Source organism: Lactuca saligna, chromosome 2 (genome assembly GCF_052625555.1).
Source record: "Lactuca saligna cultivar CGN05327 chromosome 2, ASM5262555v1, whole genome shotgun sequence".
Classification (NCBI taxonomy): domain Eukaryota; kingdom Viridiplantae; phylum Streptophyta; class Magnoliopsida; order Asterales; family Asteraceae; genus Lactuca; species Lactuca saligna.
Window position 1 is genome coordinate 63,768,097 of NC_136418.1, and position 18,128 is coordinate 63,786,224.

Sequence of the window (18,128 nt, forward strand, 5' to 3'; positions counted from 1 at the left end):
ACTCTACCTATCTGTCTGTGGGTTATATGCGCTACTGAAATGCAAGCGGATACCCAACTCCTCATGAAATTTCTTCCAGAACCTAGAAGTAAAACACACATCCCGATCTGACACTATTGATATGGGCACCCTGCCGTGCCACTACCTCCCGAGCATAGATCTCGACCAGTTTCCCCACATAAGAGCTCTCACTTATAGCCAAAAATTTATCACTCTTCGTCAACCGATCTACAATCACCCATATCGCACCGACACCTCGCATGGTCCTCAGTAATTTGGTAATAAAATCCATAGAAATTTGTTCCAAATTCCATAGGGGAATCTCTAAAGGCTGCCACTGGCCATGAGGATGCTAGTGCTCCGTCTTGACCTAACGACAAGTCAATCATCTCTCGACTATCCATGCCATATCTCTCTTCATACATGGACACCAATAATCTCTCTTCAAGTCCATTTGTTTCATATCTCTTGATTCAAAAGTTTAAGGGACTTACCATCTTTTTCTTCCTGACTCTTTATAGAACAAGATGCCTCCAGAGAAAAGACCCAACAGAAAGAACAACAATCCTCCAACAGATCCAGCTCCGCCACCTCCTCAGTTCGATCCCACCATGTTTCAGGTAGTTGTTACTGCCGCAATGCCGCAGATAAATTCTGGCGGCTCTAGCGGGCCGAGAAGTGGTGCTCAACCCCTCAATCTCGATGGAAGCCAGGGACACCAGAAGGAGTGTTCCTACAAGGAATTCATGAATGTGAAGCCCAAATACTTTTATGGCAATGGAGGTGTCATTACCCTAACTTGGTGGATCGAGAAGATCGAATCGGTCTTCGAGATCTGTGCATGCTCAGAAACAAACAAGGTGAAGTTCGAAGCTTGCACCTTCACCGACAGAGCATTGACCTGGTGGAATAGTTGGGTCAGATCCCTAACCCTGCTAGTGGAAAATGCCATGGGTTGGGAAAGCTTGAAGGAACTTATGCTCTCGGAGTACTACCCAAGGGGCAAAATGCAGAAACTGGAGCACGAGCTTTGGAACCTTAAGATGAAGGGTTCCGACATTGCCTCTTACACAACTAGATTATGTGATCTGACTCTTCTTTGTCCAAGAATGCTCACCCCAGAAAGCAAAAAGATAGAAAGATACATTTAGGGATTGATGCCCCCAACGCAAGGAAATGTCTTGGCTGCTAGAACAGCCACTTTTGACAGCGCCAAGTGCCTGATGCAGACTCCCATAGATCACGGAGCTGATCTTGATGCAGCACCAGCTGCTCACGAACCAGCAAAAGCGAGTGGTGGGAAGAGAAAGTTCTGGAAATAGCGTAAGGGCCAGACTTCGCAGGAGACCTCAAAGAATCATCAAACGGTGGCAGTCCACGCTGCTATTACTCCTGCTGTTGTTCCAGTAACTCAAGCCCCTACCAGTAGATATACTGGTACCCTTCCTCGGTGCGAAAAGTGCAATTACCATCATAATCCTGGCCCATGCCATAAAATGCTTTGCACCTGCTGTGGCAAAAAAGGGCACAAAACTCGAGTTTGTAAGGCACCAGTCCAACCAACCAATCAGGCATCGGGAGTAGGTGTCAGTCAAGCCTGTTATGGCTGTGGTGAGGTTGGACACTACAAGAGAAACCGCCTTAAGGCAACAACAACTGGAAGCATGGGGATAGTGCTAGCGATGGGCCAAGAGGAGGCAGTTGCAGATCCCATAATTGTTATGGGTACGTTCCTCCTCGACAACTCTTATGCATGCATTCTTTTCGATTCTGGTGTGGAGAAAAGTTTTGTTAGTCATGCATTCAAGCATCTTCTCAAAGATAAACCTCAACCCTTAACCGAAACATTTACCATTGAGATGGCTAACAGTGAGAAAGAGAGCACTAGCGACGTATTCATAGGCTGTACCCTTACCATGAACGACCATTCTTTCCCAATCGACCTTATGCCAGTTTTCATAAACAACTTCGATTTCATCATCGGCATGGATTGGTTGAGCCCCAGTCGTGCTTATATCCTTTGTTATGAAAAGGCTATCCATCTCAATCTTCCCTCTGGTGAAACCCTCATGATTTATGGCGATAAACTCAGCTCGAACCTCCGTATTATTTCGTGCATCAAAGCCCAAAAACTTCTGCGAAAGGAGTGCCATGCATTCCTAGCCCATGTCATTAATGAGAAAAAGGAAGTTAAAAACCTCGAGAGCATCCCCAAAGTTTGCAACTTTCCCGATGTCTTTCCCGAAGAGCTGCCAGGAACTCCTCTCGAGCACCAAGTCGAATTTCACATCGACCTAATCCCTGGAGCTACCCCCGTAGCTAAATCTCCATACAACCTAGCGCCAATAGCAATGCAAGAGTTATCCAGCCAGCTCAATGAGCTGCTCAGCAAAGGATTCATCAGACCGAGTTCCTCACCCTGGGGAGCCCTGGTCTTATTTGTAAAAAAGAAGGATAGATATTTCCGGATGTGTATCGACTATTGCGAACTGAAAAAACTCACCGTAGAAAACCGATATCCTTTTCCTCGAGTCGACGACCTTTTCGACCAACTTCAAGGAGCCAGCTACTTCTCAAAAATAGACCTAAGATCAGGGTACCATCAGCTGCAAGTCCACGAGAGTGATGTTCCTAATACATCATTTCAGACTCGATATGGTCACTACGAGTTTGTAGTAATGCCCTTCGGTCTAACCAACGCACCGGCGGTATTCATGGACCTGATGAATCGGGTGTGCCATTCTTTCCTGCACAAGTTTGTAATTGTGTTCATTGACGATAAACTTGTCTATTCTAGAAACGAGGAATATCACAAACAACACTTGAGGTGGGTGCTGGAAACTCTAAGAGCAGAAAAGCTATACGCAAAATTCTCCAAGTGCGAATTCTGGATTCGAAAAGTAACTTTCTTAGGTCACGTGGAAGCAAGGAAGGCATACACGTGGACCCTTCCAAGATCAAAGCGATAGAGAATTGGGCAGCATCGAAGATACCCACAGAAATCCATCAATTATTGGGCCTCGCCGGCTATTATCGCAGGTTCATCCAAAATTTCTCCAAAATTGCCAAACACTTAACCAATCTGACTCAGAAAGGTGTACCCTTTTATTGGAGTGAAAAGCAAGACATTGCGTTCCAAACATTGGAGAAGGCCCTATGCAGTGCACCTATCCTGTCTCTGCCCGAAGGGACGGAGGACTTCGTTGTCTACTGTGATGCATCCAAGCAGGGCCTAGGATGTGTACTCATGCAGAGAGGAAAGGTTATTGCTTATGCCTCAAGACAGCTGAAAGCACACGAAGTCAATTATACAACTCACGATCTAGAATTGGGAGCACTGGTCTTCGCATTGAAGATATGGAGACATTATCTCTATGGAACCAAATGCACCGTCTTTACCGATCATAAGAGCCTATAACATATCCTTGATCAAAAGGAGTTAAACATGAGACAACGGTGATGGGTAGAGCTACTCTATGATTACGAGTGCGAAATACGCTACCATCCCTGTAAGGCCAATGTGGTAGTGGATGCCATCAGCCGGATAGAGTAATCAGGTCGCAGTATGAAAGCACTAACCATGACTATCCATTCCTACTTATCTGCACAAATCAGAGAGGCTCATATGGAAGCCCTAAAGCTAGAAAACAAGCTGGATGAAGCTTTGAGGGGAATGGAGAAGAACTTAGAGATTAGGGGAGACGAAGCCTATTACTTCATGAACCGGATCTGGACCCCAAAGTTTGGTGGTTATAGAGAGGTTGTCATGAATGAAGCTCACAAGACTAAATAATATGTTCACCCAGGTTCAGACAAGATGTACATTGATCTCAAGAAGCTTTATTGGTGGCCAAACATGAAGCGGAGATTACTACCTTCGTGGCCAAGTGTCTGACTTGTGGCAAGGTGAAGATCGAATATCAGAAGCCCTCAGGTTTCCTCCAACAGCCAGAGATACCTGAGTGGAAGTGGGAAAGGATTACTATGGATTTCATCACTAAATTACCCAGATCTCCGAGCGGGTACGATACCATATGGGTAATTATCGATCGATTAACCAAATCCACCCACTTCCTGTCAATCAAAGAAACTATCAAGATGGAAAAGCTCGCACGAATCTACATCTAAGAAATAGTTCGACTGCACGGTGTACCTGTGTCCATCATCTCCGATCAAGACAATAGATTCACCTCAAGATTTTGGCAGTCATTGCAGAAAGCTCTTGGAACTAAGCTAGATATGAGAACAACTTCCTATCCTCAGATAGATGGATAGAGTGGGAGGACAATCTATACCTTGGAAGACATGTTGAGAGCATGTGTAATCGACTTCGATATGGCATGGGACGTCCATCTACCCTTGGTTGAATTCTCCTACAACAACAGTTATCATACCAGCATCAAGGTTGCACCTTTTAAATCCCTACATGGCCGTAAGTGCATATCCCCTCTGTGCTGGGCTGAGGTAGGCGACACGCAGCTAGCCAAGGGGTAAGTCCCCAACAACACTCTCACAAGCCCATAGATCATTCGTGAAACCACAGAAAAGATCGTACAAATCCGAGAACGAGTATAAGCGTCACGAGATAGACAAAAGATCTACACCGATAAACGACGAAAGCCCTTGTAGTTCCAGGTGGGAGATCGTGTTTTGTTGAAGGTGTCACCCTGGAAAGGCATGATACGCTTTGGAAAGAGTGGAAAGCTAAATCCAAGGTACATAGGACAATTTAAGATCCTTGCTAGGATTGTTCCTGTAGCATACAGACTCTGCTTACCTCAAGAGCTTAGTAACATCCATCCCGTCTTCCATGTCTCGAATCTTAAGAAGTGTTTATCCGATGAGACCATTATGATCCCTCTCAATGAGATTGAAATCAACAAGAACCTCAACTTTGTGGAGGAACCAATCGAAATCATGGACCGTGAGGTCAAGCAAACAAAACAAAGTCGCATCTCGATAGTGAAGGTTTGCTGGAATGCCAAGCGGGGACCTGAATTCACTTGGGAGCATGAAGATTCAATGAAACAGAAGTACGCCCATGTTTTTCCAAATCCATGATTTGTATATCTATTCTTGAATTTCAGGATGAAAATCCCTCTAACGGGGGGATGATGTGACAACCCGAAACTTCTATCTTGTAAAACTGGTCAATTCTATCAATGTTAAACTGGATTTTGCCACCTTTTAACACTGTTTGAGGGTTTGTTAAAGTATTTTAAGCCTAGTATAATCAAAATTTGGGTTCTAGGTCGAGTTATTCCAAGTCATAGCACAACATTCGGGCCATACACCCTCTTGGGAGGAGTATACGGCCGTACACATGAGTGTGCGACCGTACACCCACCCCATAACCGCACACTCGGGGTGGTGGGTCACCCACCCCTATAAATATGAGGAGACCCCCTCTCTTTCACCCTTTTCTTCTTTTGGTTGCACTCTACCACTTTCTCTCTCTATAATCTTCATCAAAGAACCCTCCAAAGGCTTCAAAAACGTAAGTGATTCATCCCCTAACTAGTTAGATCTATTGATTCTTCATATTTCAGCCTTGTTCTTCATCCTTTCAAGGTGTACGGTCGCACACCTTCAAAAGGTCAGCCATACACACCTTAAAGGCTCTCCAAAGTGAGACTTTGGCCCCTATCTTCTAGTTGGACTTGGTATTAGCCTTAATGCACCTCAAAATCAACATCTTGGGCATGAACATGGAGAGTGTACAAACACACACCCCTTTGTATTGCCGTACACCCCTTTGTATGACCGCACACACCCTTAGGGCCGTACACCCACTTTGATGTTCATATTTGGCCTTATACTTGCAAAACCATTAAGTATGGGACCTAGAACACTCCTTGTGTAACAGCCCGGAATTTCAGGTATTGCTTTAAACTATTTTTGGGGGCATTTTTGGAAGGGACTCGACGAGTTGGAGCCAGACTCGCCGAGTAGGACCACAGACTAGGTCGCGGGTTCGTGACTGGACTCGACGAGTCCATTATGGACTCGGCGAGTCTACGCTATTCAGCAGAAACCCTAGCCGTTTGGTTTTGGATCGTATATAACGCCCCATATGCCGTCATTGTCCGTCTTTTAGCCGATTGAGAGGAGAAGTTGGCGGAGTTATACGTGAGAGAGGTAGTATCTTGGCATGGAGTGCCGATCTCGATTGTTTCAGACCGTGATGTACGCTTCACTTCCAGGTTCTGGAAGAAATTTCATGAGGAGCTGGGTACTAAACTGCATTTTAGTACCGCATACCATCCCTAGATAGACGGTCATAGCAAGCGGACGATTCAGACATTGGAAGACATGCTTAGAGCGTGCGTGTTAGACTTCGGGGGTAGTTGGGATGCGCATTTGCCTTTGGTTGAGTTTTCCTACAACAACAGCCATCATTCGAGCATTGGTATGCCACCTTTTGAGTTGTTGTATGGTAGGAGGTGTCGGACTCCCATTTGTTGGGGAGAGGTGGGACAGAGAGTGATGGGCAGTACAGAGATCGTACTCCAGACGACCGAGCAGATTCAGTAGGTTAGGCAGAGGTTATTGACCGCCCAGAGCCGACAGAAGAGTTATGCGGACAGACGCCGGTCCGAGCTGGAATTCCAAGTTGGAGACTTCGTTATCCTGAAGGTTTCTCCTTGGAAGGGAGTGATCCGGTTCAGAAAGAGGGGCAAGTTGGGGCCCCGGTTCATAGGTCCATTTCGTGTAATTGCAAGGGTAGGTCGGGTAGCTTATCGGTTGGAGTTGCCAGCAGAGTTGGGACAGATTCACAATACCTTTCACGTATCACAGTTGAGGAAGTGTATAGCCGATGAATCCGCAGTGGTTCCGTTAGAGGATATTCAGGTGGATGCGAGCCTGAATTACGCCGAGAGACCGGTAGCTATCAGGGATCGGAAGATCAAGGTTCTGCGGAACAAGGAAGTACCTCTGGTGTTGGTTCAGTGGCAACATCGGAAAGGATCGGAGATGACTTGGGAGCCGGAGCGTGAGATGCGGGAGCAACATCCGGAGTTATTCGTAGAGTGATACTTCGAGGGCGAAGTCTAGTTCTAGTGGGGGAGAGTTGTAACAGCCCGGAATTTCAGGTATTGCTTTAAACTATTTTTGGGGGCATTTTTGGAAGGGACTCGGCGAGTTGGAGCCAGACTCGCCGAGTAGGACCACAGACTAGGTTGCGGGTTCGCGACTGGACTCGACGAGTCCATTATGGACTCGGCGAGTCTACGCTGTTCAGTAGAAACCCTAGCCGTTTGGTTTTGGATCGTATATAACGCCCCATATGCCGTCATTGTCCGTCTTTTAGCCGATTGAGAGGAACCCTAATCGTTGTGGACGTCTAGAGCAGGAGAGAAAGCTATTGGAACTTTGAGGAACTTGTTAGGCAAGAAGAAGAAGAGTTTTGGCCAAAGGAATATCAAGGAGGATCGAGTCCTGAGGTTTGGGGACACAGAGAGTGCGTTTTCAGGTAATACTCGGACCATTTCTGTTATTTTGATGTGTACACGAATCTAGGGTTTATGAAACCCATTTAGTGATTAGATGGGTTATTATGTTGTTACCCAAACGTTTAAACCCCAGTAATAGGATGTTCAGAGGTCCAGAAAGTCCCATGATTGTGTATTTCGGGACCATACGTATTTTAGGAAGCAGTTGGTCGACTGCATGGCATGGACTCGCCGAGTCTAATGAACAGACTCGGCGAGTAGCTTGAAGATTCACTGGGACTCGCCGAGTTGTTCTTCAAACTCGGCGAGTGGAGTCGGGGTGGCCCCGCGATTCTTCCACGAGGATCTCGTCGAGTTAAAGGGGATACTCGACGAGTAGAAAGGGAACATCAGGGAAAGTTGGAAAGGACGTCTCGACTCGTCGAGTCACCTTTGCACTCGACGAGTCCGGTCCAGTTGACCGTTGACCGGAGTTGACCTGCATATAATTTCTTAGGGTCAGTTGTCTTGAATGATAAGAGTATTAATAAGGGTATATGGTATTATAGGGAGTCTGCAGATCGGCGGATCGAGTGCGAGTGATTTCAAGAGTTGATAGTTTTCATTACCACGAGGTGAGTCTTCTCACTATACTATACCCGGAAGGGTTTGACTGTGTGACCGGAAGGTCGAACATGATGTGTGTTATATATGCTATAAATAGAAAGGTAGTTGCTATGCATGATATGTATGTTTATACGGGCCGGAAGGCGATATGTTATGTGACAGAAGGGTCAGGTATGATATATGATATATGTGCTATGTGCGTTAGATTAAATGTATTATGTGTTGTAAATGTTATGGGCCGGAAGGCAATATGTTATGGGCCGGAAGGCAATATGTTATGGGCCGGAAGGCAATATGTTACGGGCCGGAAGGCAATATGTTATGGGCCGGAAGGCGATTATGTTACGGGCCGGAAGGCGATGTGTTGTGGACCGGAAGGTCGGGGCCTGGAAAGGCGTATGTGTGTAAGTCGTATACTGGGGAACTCACTAAGCATTTATGCTTACAAGTTGTTATGTATGTGTTTCAGGTACTAGCGAGGACCGTGGGAAGGTGCCGGCATGATGCATACACACTACTGCTATTTGAGATCTTGGGGATTTTATATATGTATTAGATTTGAATCATGGAGTAAATACTATTGGTTGAATGAAATCACTTTATTTTAAATGAAAATTTTATTTGAAAATTTGCGTTGTTACAATTGGTATCAGAGCCTTGGTTTGAGGGATTCGGGTGTACCTTCGGGTGTAACTGAACTCAAACCAAGGATTTGAGGAAAAATCTTTTAAAAATAATAAAGACATAAATTTTTATAAATGGTAAAGTGGTAAACAAGAACGGAGCAGTGTGTACGATCAGCCAACGCCCGAACGGTAAAGATCCCCAGAATACCTTACAATGTTATGTTATGCACTGAATTATGAATTGTTATGCATGCTAGAAGACTAGGTATACATGATAGGACTAGAATGGCCTGTTTTGTGATGCCTTAGTCTAGGGAGATTGCTTATATGAGATATTCGGTAACGTGCAAGTAGATAGTGCATACTAGAAGTAGAGTACTCATTATTCGGGGTTTGGGGAGGAAGATTTGGGATGAATACTGATACGGTGTGGTCGGTAGTATTGGGCCCGTACTACCGAAGGCACCGGGTCGGTGGAAGACCCAAGTAAGAATCCCTGAATGTCGGAGACTGAGTAGGGTTGCGTTATCGAGTACAATTGTACTTGATGGAGTCTCTGATAATTTCATGTTGTATTTCAGAGACATCATGGTTACCACACGTCATGGGGTGAGTTCGAGCACTGTGAGTGATGAGGATATTCGTCAGATGATCCAGGAGGAGGTAGCTGCAGCGATCCGGGCCGAGATCCCGGAGATGTTTGAGTCCATTAAGACCACACTGATGGAGATATTCGAGGAGTGGTACGCCGCATTGACTGAGGCTGCAGCCGCTGCCGCTACCGCAGCTGTGGCCGCTGCCAGGCCGCAGGGGGCGATTCGTTGCTGTTCCGGGAATTCAGCAACACGAAACCCCCTGAGTTCGATGGGACGCAGGATCCGATTGCTGCGATGAGGTGGATCGCCGACATTGAGGGGTGCTTCTACACTTGCTCATGCCTGGAGCACCTGAGGTTACGGTTCGCCTTGAACCAGCTCCGTCTGGGAGCGAAGGATTGGTGGAAGTTCGTGACGGCGAACTTCACTCTGGCGGAGATTACAGCGGTGACGTGGGAGAGGTTTACTGAGATGTTCAGGGACGAGTATGTTCCCCCAGTGGAGAGGGAACGATTGATTCAGGAGTTCTTGACCCTTAAGCAGGGTACTGATTCCGTTGCGGTGGTCACACGGAAGTTTCACGAGAGGGCGATGTTCTGCCCAGAGCTGGTGTCTACGGAGCAGTCACGGATGAGCCGGTATTTAGGCGTTTTGAGGAGGGATATCCGGGAGTTTGTGTCAAACTCCACCTATCGTACCTTCACTGAGCTTCAGGCGAACGCCAGGAAGTGCGAGATCGAGTTGGAGACCCAGGCCAGGGAGGAGGCCGAGTCTCGACAGGTGGATCGGCGGCCGGCTCAGTCTCAGCCGGCAGCCAAGCGGATCAAGTCCGCTGATTCGAGGATGGGAGGTCTGAAGGGCCGAACTTGCAGAAAGTGCGGCAAGGGTCATGAGGGGGCGTGTCGAGCTAGTGGTTGCTACAAGTGTGGCAAGGAGGGACACATTGCCAGGGATTGTCCTAAGGGGTTTATGGTTTGCTTTCACTGCAACCAGACAGGCCATCGGAAGGCCGAGTGCCCGCAGCTTCGTCAGGGATCTACACCGATTACCAGGACTACTGAGACCCGACCGGCGAAGGTTGAGGCCCCGAGGGCTCGCGGGAGAGCCTTTCAGCTGACTGCGGAGGAGGTCCGCGCTGCGCCCGATGTTGTGGCAGGTATGCTATAATTCACGTATTTACTTTAAAGTCGAAATGTTATGCTTATGTTAATGTATGTGTAGGTACTTTTCTTGTGAACTCTATGCCTGCTCTAGTGTTATTTGATTCGGGTGCGAGTAGATCCTTTGTATCGTTAGCTTTTAGTCAGCATATCAGCCTTAGTCATGAGCCGTTAAGTCGGCCTCTGGGCGTTTCTATTGCGGCCGAGAGGGTGGTTTGTGCCACGGAGGTTCTTCGGGGATGCGTACTAGAGATTTTCGGGGTTGCGTTTCCGATTGACCTAATTCCTATTGCGATGGGGGATGTCTGTGTCATCGTGGGCATGGACTGGTTGAGCCGATTCAGCACTGTCATCGACTGTGAGCGCCAGCTGGTGACTATACGAGACCCTAGTGGGGGAGTTCTTACGGTATACGACGAGGGTACCCGTTCGGGATCAGCTTTTTGTTCGGCCGCTAGGGCGAGGCAATGCCTACAGCAAGGATGTAAAGGTTTTGTGGCGTATGTGCTGGATACGCAGAGACTTCCGAGAGACCAAGGACAGCGGAGGAGGTCCCAGTGGTGCGCGAGTTTCCAGATGTTTTTCCCGAGGAGATGCCGGGAGTACCTCCTGCGAGGCAAGTGGAGTTTGGTATCGATCTGATTCCGGGGGCTGCGCCTATTGCGAAGGTGCCTTATCGTCTTGCACCTCTAGAGATGCAAGAGTTGTCCTCGCAATTCCAGGAGTTGCTGGGGAAGGGATTTATTCGGCCGAGTAGCTCGCCGTGGGGAGCACCGATTCTGTTCGTCAAGAAGAAGGATGGTTCACACCGGATGTGTATTGATTACCGGGAGTTGAACAAGGTGACGGTCAAGAACCGCTATCCGTTACCGAGGATCGATGATCTATTCGATCAGTTGCAAGGGGCATCTTGGTTTTCTAAGATCGATTTGAGATCAGGGTACCATCAGGTAAGAGTGCGGGATGAGGACGTCCATAAGACATCATTCAGGACGCGGTATGGGCATTACGAGTTCGTGGTGATGCCTTTCGGGCTCACCAATGCCCCGGCAGTGTTCATGGACCTCATGAACAGGGTATGCAGGCCGATGCTGGATCGGTCTGTGATTGTATTTATCGACGACATCCTAGTGTATTCGCGAACTAGATAGCAGCATGAGGGACACTTGAGGGAGGTCCTTGAGGTACTGAGGTCGGAGAAGTTATATGCAAAATTCTCCAAATGTGACTTCTGGTTGCGGGAGGTCCAATTTCTTGGACATGTTGTTAATCAGGCAGGGATATTGGTCGATCCGGCCAAGGTGAAAGCAGTGATGAGTTGGGAGGCACCGAAGTCACCTTCCGAGATCAGGAGTTTCCTTGGGTTGGCGGGGTACTATCGGAGGTTTATTAGAGACTTCTCCAAGATCGCGGTACCGCTCACCAGATTGACCCGGAAGGGTGTTACATTCTCATGGGGACCCGAGCAACAGACTTCCTTCGAGACACTTCGTCAGATACTGTGCGAAGCCCCGGTATTAGCTCTCCCGGAGGGGATGGAGGACTTTGTCGTATATTGCGACGCATCGATTTCGGGACTGGGTGCAGTGTTGATGCAGAGGGGCCATGTGATAGCTTATGCATCGAGGCAATTAAAGCCTCACGAGGCGAGATATCCCACGCATGACTTGGAGTTGGGGGCAGTAGTGTTCGCTCTCAAGATTTGGCGTCACTACCTGTATGGGGTTCGTTGTACTATATACACGGACCATAAGAGTTTGAAGTATTTGATGGATCAACCCAACCTAAATATGCGTCAGAGGAGATGGTTGGACGTGGTTAAGGATTATGACTGTGAGATCCTATACCACCCAGGCATGGCTAACGTGGTAGCCGATGCATTGAGTCGTAGGGCGGAGAGCACTCCATTGCGGGATGTATGTCTGAGACTGACGGTGATGACTCCGGTATTAGATGCTATTCGTGGGGCACAGGCCGAGGTTGTGAGATCCGAGATGCAGAAGAAGGAGCGGGTCGTTGGGTTAATTTCAGAGTTCGTTAAGGATGGACAAGGACTTCTGACGTTTCAGGGTCGGATTTGGGTACCATTCGTGGGCGGTACGCGTGCTACTTTGATGGAGGAGGCTCATAGATCGAAATTCTCGATCCATCCCGGTGCTACAAAGATGTATTTGGACTTGAGAAAGGAATATTGGTGGCCTTGCATGAAGAGAGACGTCGCTTGGTTCGTTGAGAGGTGTTTGACCTGCCGTAGGGTTAAGGCCGAGCACCAGAGACCGCATGGTAAGTTGCAGCCCTTGGAGATTCCTGAGTAGAAGTGGGAACAGATTACTATGGATTTCATCACCAAATTGCCGAGGACTGCCAGGGGAGTCGATGCAATTTGGGTGATTGTGGATAGATTGACGAAGAGTGCACACTTCCTTTCCATTAGCGAGAGTTCATCAGCGGAGTAGTTGGCGGAGTTATACGTGAGAGAGGTAGTATCTCGGCATGGAGTGCCGATCTCGATTGTTTCAGACCGTGATGTACGCTTCACTTCCAGGTTCTGGAAGAAATTTCATGAGGAGTTGGGTACTAAACTGCATTTTAGTACCGCATACCATCCCCAGATGGACGGTCAGAGCAAGCGGACGATTCAGACATTGGAAGACATGCTTAGAGCGTGTGTGTTAGACTTCGGGGGTAGTTGGGATGCGCATTTGCCTTTGGCTGAGTTTTCCTACAACAACAGCCATCATTCGAGCATTGGTATGCCACCTTTTGAGTTGTTGTATGGTAGGAGGTGTCGGACTCCCATTTGCTGGGGAGAGGTGGGACAGAGAGTGATGGGCAGTACAGAGATCGTACTCCAGACGACCGAGCAGATTTAGCAGGTTAGGCAGAGGTTATTGACCGCCCAGAGCCGACAGAAGAGTTATGCGGACAGACGCCGGTCCGAGCTGGAATTCCAGGTTGGAGACTTCGTTCTCCTGAAGGTTTCTCCTTGGAAGGGAGTGATCCGGTTCAGAAAGAGGGGCAAGTTGGGGCCCCGGTTCATAGGTCCATTTCGTGTAATTGCAAGGGTAGGTCGGGTAGCTTATCGGTTGGAGTTGCCAGCAGAGTTGGGACAGATTCACAATACCTTTCACGTATCACAGTTGAGGAAGTGTATAGCCGATGAATCCGCAGTGGTTCCGTTAGAGGATATTCAGGTGGATGCGAGCCTGAATTACGCTGAGAGACCGGTAGCTATCAGGGATCGGAAGATCAAGGTTCTGCGGAACAAGGAAGTACCTCTGGTGTTGGTTCAGTGGCAACATCGGAAAGGATCGGAGATGACTTGGGAGCCGGAGCGTGAGATGCGGGAGCAACATCCGGAGTTATTCGTAGAGTGAGACTTCGAGGGCGAAGTCTAGTTCTAGTGGGGGAGAGTTGTAACAGCCCGGAATTTCAGGTATTGCTTTAAACTATTTTTGGGGGCATTTTTGGAAGGGACTCGGCGAGTTGGAGCCAGACTCGCCGAGTAGGACCACAGACTAGGTCGCGGGTTCGCGACTGGACTTGACGAGTCCATTATGGACTCGGTGAGTCTACGCTGTTCAGCAGAAACCCTAGCCGTTTGGTTTTGGATCGTATATAACGCCCCATATGCCGTCATTGTCCGTCTTTTAGCCGATTGAGAGGAACCCTAATCGTTGTGGACGTCTAGAGCAGGAGAGAAAGCTATTGGAACTTTGAGGAACTTGTTAGGCAAGAAGAAGAAGAGTTTTGGCCAAAGGAATATCAAGGAGGATCGAGTCCTGAGGTTTGGGGACACAGAGAGTGCGTTTTCAGGTAATACTCGGACCATTTCTGTTATTTTGATGTGTACACGAATCTAGGGTTTATGAAACCCATTTAGTGGTTAGATGGGTTATTATGTTGTTACCCAAACGTTTATACCCCAGTAATAGGATGTTTAGAGGTCCAGAAAGTCCCATGATTGTGTATTTCGGGACCATACGTATTTCAGGAAGCAGTTGGTCGACTGCATGGCATGGACTCGCCGAGTCTAATGAACAGACTCGGCGAGTAGCTTGAAGATTCACTGGGACTCGCCGAGTTGTTCTTCAAACTCGGCGAGTGGAGTCGGGGTGGCCCCATGATTCTTCCACGAGGATCTCGTCGAGTCAAAGGGGATACTCGACGAGTAGAAAGGGAACATCAGGGAAAGTTGGAGAGGACGTCTCGACTCGTCGAGTCACCTTTGCACTCGACGAGTCCGGTCCAGTTGACCGTTGACCGGAGTTGACCTGCATATAATTTCTTAGGGTCAGTTGTCTTGAATGATAAGAGTATTAATAAGGGTATATGGTATTATAGGGAGTCTGCAGATCGGCGGATCGAGTGCGAGTGATTTCAAGAGTTGATAGTTTTCATTACCACGAGGTGAGTCTTCTCACTATACTATACCCAGAAGGGTTTGACTGTGTGACCGGAAGGTCGAACATGATGTGTGTTATATATGCTATAAATAGAAAGGTAGTTGTTATGCATGATATGTATGTTTATACGGGCCGAAAGGCGATATGTTATGTGACAGAAGGGTCAGGTATGATATATGATATATGTGCTATGTGCGTTAGATTAAATGTATTATGTGTTGTAAATGTTATGGGCCGGAAGGCAATATGTTATGGGCCGGAAGGCAATATGTTATGGGCTGGAAGGCAATATGTTACGGGCCGGAAGGCAATATGTTATGGGCCGGAAGGCGATTATGTTACGGGCCGGAAGGCGATGTGTTGTGGACCGGAAGGTCGGGGCCTGGAAAGGCGTATGTGTGTAAGTCGTATACTGGGGAACTCACTAAGCATTTATGCTTACAAGTTGTTATGTATGTGTTTCAGGTACTAGCGAGGACCGTGGGAAGGCGCCGGCATGATGCATACACACTGCTGCTATTTGAGATCTTGGGGATTTTATATATGTATTAGATTTGAATCATGGAGTAAATACTATTGGTTGAATGAAATCACTTTATTTTAAATGAAAATTTTATTTGAAAATTTGCGTTGTTACACCTTGGATGCTTGTAGAACCTTGGAAACACCTCAAAAACACTCCCGATCATGAGTGTACAACCGTACACTCATGGGTCGTACACCCATGTCCGTACACACCCTGAGGGTGGTCGTACACCTCCGTCATTCGATCATATATGGTTTCGACACTTAGTTCAAGCATTTCCCGGTCCTTAGGGTTGTTTCCTGTCATGTTTAGTCATGAAATACCCTAATCTAATACATATATATGTTACTATATGTTAATAGGATCATTTTTCGTGCGAAACATCATTTGACACTTAGCATCCACACCGAACTTACATTCGAATCCTACGTTAAACAGTGAGTTCATACCCCTATGCTTTTATGATTTTTAAACATTTTTGCACGGGGGGGGGGGGGGGGGGGATACAAGCCAAACATAAAGGATTTAAAATACTTATCCCTTCTGTATCATGCGGAACATGAGGGTCATTTTCTAATCAAAACTGCATAGTTTTCAGAAAACATCGTGAACATAACTTTTCAGTCAAAATATAATAGATATAGTTTCGGAACTTCTTTACCAGTTTTACAGATACGAACTGCTTACATGGTTGAACAAATAAACTATGACATATTTAGTTTATGACACACATTACAAGAGTACAACCGTTAATAATTATTTAAGTATAATTATTTCTACTCTACAAAAACTTACCTCGAATTCAAGTACAAAAGAACATTACGTTTTTTCATAATATTATGCGTAAAGTCGTTAACATATATGGGAGACACGTCCTTGGGCGCTTACAATGTTAACTAAGTGGAGGACTACCCTTATGAACCAGAGTTTTCTAAAGGAAAGCGTGGCTTTTTTGTATAGATCTATACGGGACTGACTATCCTATACCTGGTTGCTAGCTACAGTCGGACCGGCAGGTCTACAGGTGACAAATGTCATAAGGATATCGGCGTCCGTTTCACGTCGTATGAAGTTTAAGTATTGTCATAAAACTCGCCAATAGTACGATAGATTTACGTAATAATACATCTCATACGAACCATTGCTTTAATCACATAAATATGGATTATATTTATGCCTTACCATTTCTGAAACATTAAAGGAACAACAAATACAAGGGAAAATAAAGGATTTTCCCATTTGAACTTCAGTACATTAGATACTGGTGGTAGCCAGGGTTTTCAAACGAAACATACTTTACATACTGGCGGTAGCCAGAGTTTTTAAACGAAACATACTTATATACTGGTGGTAGCCAGGTTTTCAAACGAAACATACATTACATACACCAAGGTTTTGATACGAATCACACTTTACATATAATGAAAATTTATCATTTATACGAATTCAGTGACTAATTTTCATTACAAAAACATGCTTATGAACTCACCAGCTTTATGCTGATATGTTTTCAAAACCGCTTGTATTCTCAGGACAACAATAGATAGGTACTCTTACCAGCTTTTGGAGAAGACAGAGCATTTTGGATTCTCGTCTTTTAATTTTGTCATATACTAATGTATACAAATTATGTTTTTCAAAAAGATGTAAATATTCATATGCAATGTAATGGTTGTGTTTACTTTGATTACTATGATGCAATTGTTGTGATACAACGCATGACGTCATCCACCTTTGGACGTTTCTACCTTTGTTTTTACGGTTCGGGGGTGTGACACGGAAGGTTATAAGCGGCTGAGTATCCATCTCAAACTCAGAAACCTACCAATCACCCGCTCCCTCTTACGATTTTTTGGTCTCGCAGCCACCACTTGGGCCTCGCGGATGGTATCTAAGACTTGAGTCATCACTGTCATCCTCATGCACACATCTCGGATTAGAGCACTCGGTGCTCTACGAATCTGGGCATCGGCTACCACAATAGCCTTGCCAGGGTGATACAAAATCTCATAGTCATAGTCTTTCACTACATCCAACCACCTCTTTTATCTCATATTAAGGTTGGGCTGATCCATAAGATACTTCAGGCTCTTATGGTTCGTGTATATGGTACATTGGACACCATAAAGATAGTGGCACCAAATCTTAAGGGCGAACACCACCGCCCGAACTCCAAATTGTGGGTGGGATACCTCATCTCGTGAGGCTTCAACTGCCTCGATGCATATGCTATCATGTGTCCCATCTGCATCAACATGACACCCATCCATGATATAGATGCATCACAGTAGAATACAAAGTCCTCCACTCCCTCAGTAGGACTAACATTGGGGCTTCGCACAATCTATGGTGAAGAGTCTCGAATGAAGCCTGCTGCTCAGTCCCCCAAACAAAAGTAACACCCTTCCTGGTCAATCTGGTGAGAGGAATGACAATCTTGGAGAAATCTCTGATAAGCCTCCGGTAGTAGCCTGCCAGGCCTAGAAAACTCATGATCTTGGATGGGGATCTCGATACCTCCCATCGCATAACTACCTCAATCTTGGTCGGGTCGACCAAAATCTCATTCTGGTTAACAAGGTGTCCTAAGAATTGGACCTCTCGTAACCAGAAATCAAACTTGGAGAATTTGGCATAAAGCCTCTCCATCCTCAATACTCTAATAATCTCCCGAAGATGCTCCTCATGTTGTTCCCTAGACCTTGAGTACACCAAAGTTTCGTCAATGAACACGATCACCAATCTGTCCAACAT